The 7,545-nt window shown below is 39.8% G+C and overlaps 1 pseudogene; it reads left to right on the top strand.

Annotated features, from left to right (window-relative positions):
• The first annotated feature begins 6,141 nt into the window (after positions 1-6,141).
• On the top strand, positions 6,142-6,484 carry LOC113919317 (annotated as a pseudogene).
• Positions 6,485-7,545: the final 1,061 nt, after the last annotated feature.

Genomic DNA, 7,545 nt, shown 5'->3' with positions numbered 1-7,545 from the left:
TCCCTAGGAATAGGAGATTCACTGAGGTGCCAAGATGTAGTAAAGTCCTCCTTTAACTGTATGCCCCAAGTTAAGATCCTGGACATAAATCCCTTCTTAGATAGTAGAACTTGGAACTGGGTCACATAATACTCTTGAGATTGAGACAGACTGGGATGGAGACTCCATGGTCTGTGTTATTTAACGTAATTAGCTTAATTGATACTCAGAGTAATTCTGTGAAATAGATGGTCTTATTATCCTAATTTCGTCATTATTAAAATATCTTTTATGTACTCCTGGTCAGTCATTAGCTAAGATTTACAACATGTAGATTCCCAAATTCTCTGCATGGGAACAACCTTCGATCTGATATGGTTGTTATCTTTGAAGGCAAGTTTTTATCTCTTCCAGCTCTGTTCTCACATATCTGTTCTAGCATCTCTTGGAAATCCTTGACCTGTTCTACAGGGCATCTGGTATTTAATGACAAGAGATGGATCCAGGGGAAAGTCACGATCTGATATTACCAGGTTTTCTTAACCAGTAGCCATAATCTACCAGCTATGCTCAAAGCCGTAACTAGAACTTTCCAAAAACAGGTATCATAGCCATACATTTGTTTCTTGCTTTCCCTTTCTCCATGATGTATGGAGATTCCAAAGAGAGAGAAAAGCCTGCCAGTGCTGCTCCGTAAGTCTACCTTCTTATCTACTCAGATATTTACATATTTCAAGTTTGTTGTCAAGGTTTCAGTGAGGAAAAAAAAATTAACTTTTTATCCTAGAATATTTGAGAACATTTATCCCAATCACAGGTTCATATAGGGCACAAGTAATTACATCAAATGGTATTATGTCATTTGGAAGGCCATGCTCCTAGTTAAAAGGATCTTGCTCATTGTCTTGATGCTGTATCTAAAAGTTTATCATTACATCTTTGTTCCAATGTGGTAAGACTTTTAAATCCTCAACAACTTCCTTTAAAAATAACTAATTGTCTTTTGAGTATTAAAACACTGTCTGTTTACTAGTACTTGAATGGGGTTCATTAGATCACTTTACAGAGCGGTCACAGACTAGATCAAAGCAGGGAAGAATGGTTCAGAGATACGCAGCTAGAAGCAAGGGTAACAAACCAAAGTATGACATCACAATGAGGTACGCAGGTTGCTCCTGGAATTAAAGGAATGATAACAAGACTTCTTGAACATCTATTTCAGCCCAGAGACTATTCTAAGGCAATTTATATGTGTTACTTATTTAATTCAACATCCTAAAATTAAGGGTAATAGCCTGATTTCATAAAGGAGACACCTCGGGCTGTAGACGTTTGAGTATCCAGCCCACATCACAGAGTTAGTGTAAGCATTGGTACTGGAATTCAACTTGGAAACACTGGGATCTGAAACAGATGGTTTTTGCTAAGCTCCATGGGGTCCCTCGATAAGGCGTCATCAAGTGCCAGCACCAAGAACAGCCCATCAGACCCCAACTATTTCATAAAGCAGAGGATGTCATGCCTTTCTTTCCCCTTCAACAGATACCTATTAAGTACCTACTGTATGTCAACACCCTTTTTAATTTGCTAGACATAAACAAAATTGAAAAGCCTGTTTTCTTATCAAGTTTATATAATAGTGCGAGTGTCTTTGGTTTTATTTGTTATGCTTTCTGCTCTGTCTATAAATATTTCCAAATATTGACAAAAATACACCACATTGTAGACTCTCTAGTGTGCCTATTTGAAAAACTCTATATATACTCCACAAATGGTAAACAACGAAAATGTACTTGTGTTTAAATTAGAAAAAAAAATTATCCTGTGGAAGAGCCATGAAGAGGATACATACTGGCCAACTGAACTAAAAATATCAACTAAACTGTTAACACCTACAGAGTTTAGTGTGAACGTTGAATTCTCAAACCTGTTAAATAATGCAGTGCCTGATACATGCTGCATACCCATTTACATATGCGCATTTGTATATGTCTTAGCTGAGTCACCAATAGACTTAATGTGTTTTTAAAGTTTTTAAAGAACAAATATCCCATCTCACAGTTGCAAATGACCAAGTATATATATCCATATCTCTATATATCTCTCTCTCTATATATATAGGGTTATGGCTCTATCTATATATATCTACTACGATTGTGATCATTGAATGTATCAAAATAAAATTGTTCTCCAACTTCGATGTAATTTTTCTTGAACAGCAGGACTTATGATGATGACAGCCTCATCTCTAATTTGCATTTCCTAAATTTTAGGACACTGGGGTTTTTTGAAAGAACTTACTACATAAAATTCATGGAAAGCTACTACATGAATGAGAAAAAAATGGTTTTGTTTAAGATAATGTTGCTACTGATCTATCTAACTCCCTTATGTTTATTCCATCTCTTATATTCTCTGGAATAAAGGAAAAGAAAACAGTATAAGTACCAGGAAATCAACCTCAAAAAAATTTTAAAAAATCAAATTTTCAGAAACTAAAAGCATTTACATGTTTTAATTTTATGCTTTTCTAATTTACATTGCAAATATTGACAACTAAAAAACATTCTACAGCCTCTGAGAGGTCAAATAGTCTAGCGAGTGTTTCCAAAAAGGCATTCTACACATATATCAATAAAATGATTATAGTGAATACATAGAAAGCTAACGGTCACACCTGTTACAGGTAAGCACTTTTAGCAAACCATTTATTGGGCTCAGCCTTACACTTTCATTAGCAATCTTGCTCATTGCTTTGAAGTCATACTCTTCTAGTTCACGACTATATATCAGTTACAAGAAAACTCATTATTGAATTGTGTGTGTGTATATATACAATTTATATGTATTCTATATAAATTCACAGACCTGACATGTATTAGGAAAGATCACATGCCTGTAAATTTTATGTGCATTAATAAAAATTTTAAGTGGGGACTATGGTCTTATTTATAGTAAAAGAAAATAAAAACACTGTTTTTAACCAGAGATCCACCAATAGGAATGTAAATAATAAATATACAAAGATAACAGACACTTTACACATTGAAAAATATAGGCAGAATTGTTTGGTCTTGAATTGTCAGGAACAGGGGCTCATGCAGGTTGTAAGGCTAAGGCATGACGTGATACAAATGGTATTTATTTTAAAAAAGATTTGTCCAACGGATCAGGGAAGGTGTAAGAGCAAAAGAGGCTCAGGAGTCATTAGGTGGCAATTAATGTGATAAAAGAGGTGAGATGAGCCTACGTGGAGATATTTAGTGGTAAGAGACGGATATTAATCCTTCACACGCACCATATTCTTAGACATTTGCACAGTGGTGCTTGTTTAGCTCAGAGAGATACTCGTCAAACACTACTGTCTCCATTTTACTTGAGACTTAAAAAGAATAATAATCCTTAAGATGTTCCACATGTGCTTTTCAAAAGCTCTTGTCTCTAAGCCAATAAACCAATTAGATCAGCCTAAACAAATTGTTACCGTTTTGAGAATTTCCTGTACCTTACGCATGTGTAAACATTTAAGGCATTATAAACATTGTAAGAGTAGAGAAACACAATTCAGGCATCTGTTTGTCAAATGAAGTTCTCCCAGTTTTCTATTTCCACAGGTTTAAAAAAATTTTCATGGAGAAGTATCAGCAGATGAAAACAAACTAATCCAAACAATTGTGGATCTACCATGTGGACAGTAAATTGTTATCAGCACTGTAATTCCATTATTTATGAGCCCTAGATGCCAATTCATGTGCTACAGCTTAATCTGAGAATGCACTACGAAAGGGAAAGACCTAATTTTCTTAAAATTCTAATTATACAAACACACATATGTATGTATACACCTTCGCAGGTCTTATAAAAGAAATATTTAATTAAAGGGTGTTCTCTCTAACAAAGACAAATCAACCAATCTAGAATGCTTTAAATTAAGCACCAAAAGATGAGCCATTTAAAAAAACAAAAAACAAACGAACAACAACAACAAAAAAAACAACTTCGGGCCATCTAGGTGGCAGAGTCAGTTAAGTGTCGGACTCTTGGTTTCAGCTCAGGTCGTGATCTCAGGGTGGTGAGATCGAGCCTAGCATCGGGCTCCATGAGGAGTCAGCTTAAGTTCCCCTCTCCCTCTCTCTCTGTCCCCCCATGCTCACACACACTCTCTCTCTCAAATAAATAAATGAGTCTTAAAAAAGAAAACCTTCTATTTGTTCTGTGATTTATATTTTACAAGCATCACTACATACGTAATATTTGGTCATGATGATGGTGACCAGGATGAATATTTCTGTCTTGTCCATGACAATGACTTGGGTTCCCAATAGACACAGTTTAAAGGGTCTACTATAGACAAATATGTACCCTTTGTTAATATGGGACGTTGACTTTCAAGCATTTCCCTCATCTCCCCTCCATGACCTCCCCAACACCATCCCCATCACCCCCAGAGTCTAATGCATCACATTGAACATATAGCGTTCTCTTGAAGCCTTGTTTTTATCCTGAAAATTTATGTGAGTTTCAAATATTCTGTCATAATGTGTCCATATTCGTTGTGATATAGATTGTTCTCCCCCACCTCCAAATCTTTCAGGAAAATGTAGCGGGTTGATCACATGGCTTTGAGGACACCAGCACACGATGTCACATATGGCCAGCTCAGTTGGAGAAGCACTTCTATAATGTTGAAAGATCAATCCCAGTGGACTAAAAAGTAGTTGCAAAGAGAGTATTCAGCCCCAAATCTCCATCTCTCTGCCTGTTACCTTGGTACCCACTTAACCTTCTGGTAGCAGTAGGAAAAATATTAGGCAGCAACTCTCAAGGGGAGGAGAGCTTCATCCTTTTAGTTTACCAAACATACGGACTTCCCAGGGAGAGGTGAGCAGAACAGTGCAATCCAAAAGGAAGATCCAAGAGGATAAGACCCCAAAAGAAGAACAGAGTTGACCTACTATGGAAACAACAAAGCTATTGATTTCTCTCTCCATTCCTAATTTCAGTCCTCACTTCTTAGTGCTATAGCCATTTGCCTTTACTCATTAAAATGCTTCTCTTTAGGGATTGAGTAGGACCCTTTTTCCCCATTCTGCCCATGATCATTCCCCCCCATTTTGAACTTTCTTCCGTTAACACAGGGAGCTTCCTAGTTAACCACAGATGCTGTTTTCTACTAAAGGGAAATTGACACAACATGTGATAATCCTATCTAGAACATTAGGAAGTTAATTCTCCTTCTTTGCTATTTCTTCCATGAGTTAGCCTGGAGCCAATGGATAGCTCAGCTTTTTTTTTTTTTTTTTTTTAAGGTTTTGTTTATTTATTTGAGAGAGAGAGAGTGGGAGCAGCGGGGAGGGGTGGGGAGGGGAGGGGCGGGGAAGGGCAGAGGCAGAGGGAGAAGCACACTGAGCAGGGAGCCGGATGTGGGGCTGGATCTCAGGAGCCAGGGATCATGACCTGAACCAAATGCAGACCCTTAACCTTTGAGCCACCCGGGCATCCCCGGATAACTCAGCTTCTTAATGTCTTCCAATTCTCTCCTTTGGGGTACATCTAGAAGTTACTGAATAGAATCAGGTCATTGCTTTGATAATTTTCACCGCAGCCCTACTGTACATTCTACCAAAAAATCACCTTCTATTTATTTGTCATCTCAAGTCATGATGTTATACCACCAGTTCCATTAGACGTTTTATGCAATGCATAGCAGATAATAAAAATACCCAATCAGTGCCAGCCCCTGGGTGAGTGCTGGGGCTAGCATCCTGGGCATGGGTTGGGGGCCAAAGGAGCCGAGCTTGAGCCACCTGGAGCCTCCGCTGTGCATCCTTGGGGCCCATCCCCCAAAAGCTGTGCAGAGCCAGGGCTATGGGGCTACACAAGAGGGACAACCAGGCGCCTATCCCACAGTACTGTGCAGGGGCCCAGCCTTTCTGTCCTGTGCCGGACCACCTGGATGGGGCATCTCCAGGCCCTCCCCGTGTGGCCTAGCCCAGCCTGCCCCGAGTCGTCCCACCAGTTCTACCAACGGGTTAGCCACCGCTCGCCCCACCCCCACCCCACATCCTGTCCCGGCTTGCCAAGGATCGGGGAGGGGCAAGGACCACCTGGCCCACTCTGGAGTCAGCACTAGGTCTCAGGGGAGGCCCATGATGATCCATAATGGGAATCAAGCCAATTTGGGAGCACACTGGACCCAGCTTCATTCAGCATTACTACTAGTTATTTCATAACGCCAGAACCATGGGAGGGACAACAATCCCAGGGGAAGCTGCCGTTGTGGAGAAATTGCCTAGCCTTCTATTGCAGAAAATCCAGCACCGCACCACAGCGCGGGACCAGCAGCCCAGCCAGAAAGGTGCATCCTCGGCCTAGTCGTGGGCCAGCTCAAGGTGATGAAGACCCCATCATGGGCTTCCACCAGATGTTCCCACTAAAGAACATCAGCAGTGCGTGGGTTTGCACCAACGGCATGTTCAGGCTTGCCCTGCACGACTTTGGCTGACCTCCTCCTCCCAGCCTAGCATTCTTGCTGTTTCCTCCTCCTCCTCTTCCCAACACTACGCACAAGTGTCCAGATGCTCGGCAGACCAGCCACAAAGGAGCGGGACCGCGGTGGGCGCGGGCACAGCGTGCATCTACTCCAGGTGTCCTGCGCGATGTTTGGAGGCTGGATTGCTTGCAGCTGACAGAAGTTCGTGTTGTTCTAGCACCTGCCTTGGAAAGACTTAAGTCATGCAAAAGGTTGTCTTTTTTGTTGTTTTTGTTTTAATCTACTCACAAGTTGCTCAGTAACCCAAAAATGTGAAGGAGAAAGCATCTGCCTCACTGGCCAGATATGGATTTGTTCAGAGCTTTCAATGCCATATTATACAAAAACAAAACAAAACAAAACCATGAAAATTTTCCTAAGGAAAAACAAAACAAATCAAAACAAAACAAACCCAAACCCTGTAAAACAAAGAATGCGGTAACATCTCAGCTGGATAAGTAACCATATTCACTGTCATTTCAGGCTCACCAAATGGAAGTTCATTCAATTACTCCAGGGATTCCCACTTATGAGCAGAAGAGCCAAAATTCAAATCCAGGTCTGATGGACCCTGAAAGGGAAGGAAGTCCTTGATCATTTTACTGTCCTGTGTCCTTCCCGTTAGTACTCATCCCAGATAATTTAAACTCTTAAATTTTCTTTTCCAGTGTATGTAATACAATGCCTCTTTCCCCAACAATGTCAGCAAGTAAATGAAAAATCAAAAATAATTTAAAAAAAAGAATTGTCTATTAAGGAAGAGGAAAACCAAGAAAAGTAAACCTTTGTACTGTTTAAATATTTTTCACTATCTTAAATTTATTTTCTGAAAACTAGTAAGCAAAAAAGTCTAATCAATTCTAGCCTTTGGCCATACTACTTACAGAAATCCCCCCATGTGTTCACTATAAGAAGATAGTACATTGTTGCCAAAGTATATTTTCGCCTTAGAATTACAGTACAACTAGTCTTCTCTGTAACAAATTTCAGAATTCCAAGATGGCTTTTAACTCTGCTTTTAACATTATAAGAAG

Source organism: Zalophus californianus, chromosome 3, assembly GCF_009762305.2.
Source record: "Zalophus californianus isolate mZalCal1 chromosome 3, mZalCal1.pri.v2, whole genome shotgun sequence".
NCBI lineage: Eukaryota > Metazoa > Chordata > Mammalia > Carnivora > Otariidae > Zalophus > Zalophus californianus.
Note: the sequence above shows the minus strand (reverse complement) of the source record. Positions and strands in the feature narration are given on the sequence as shown.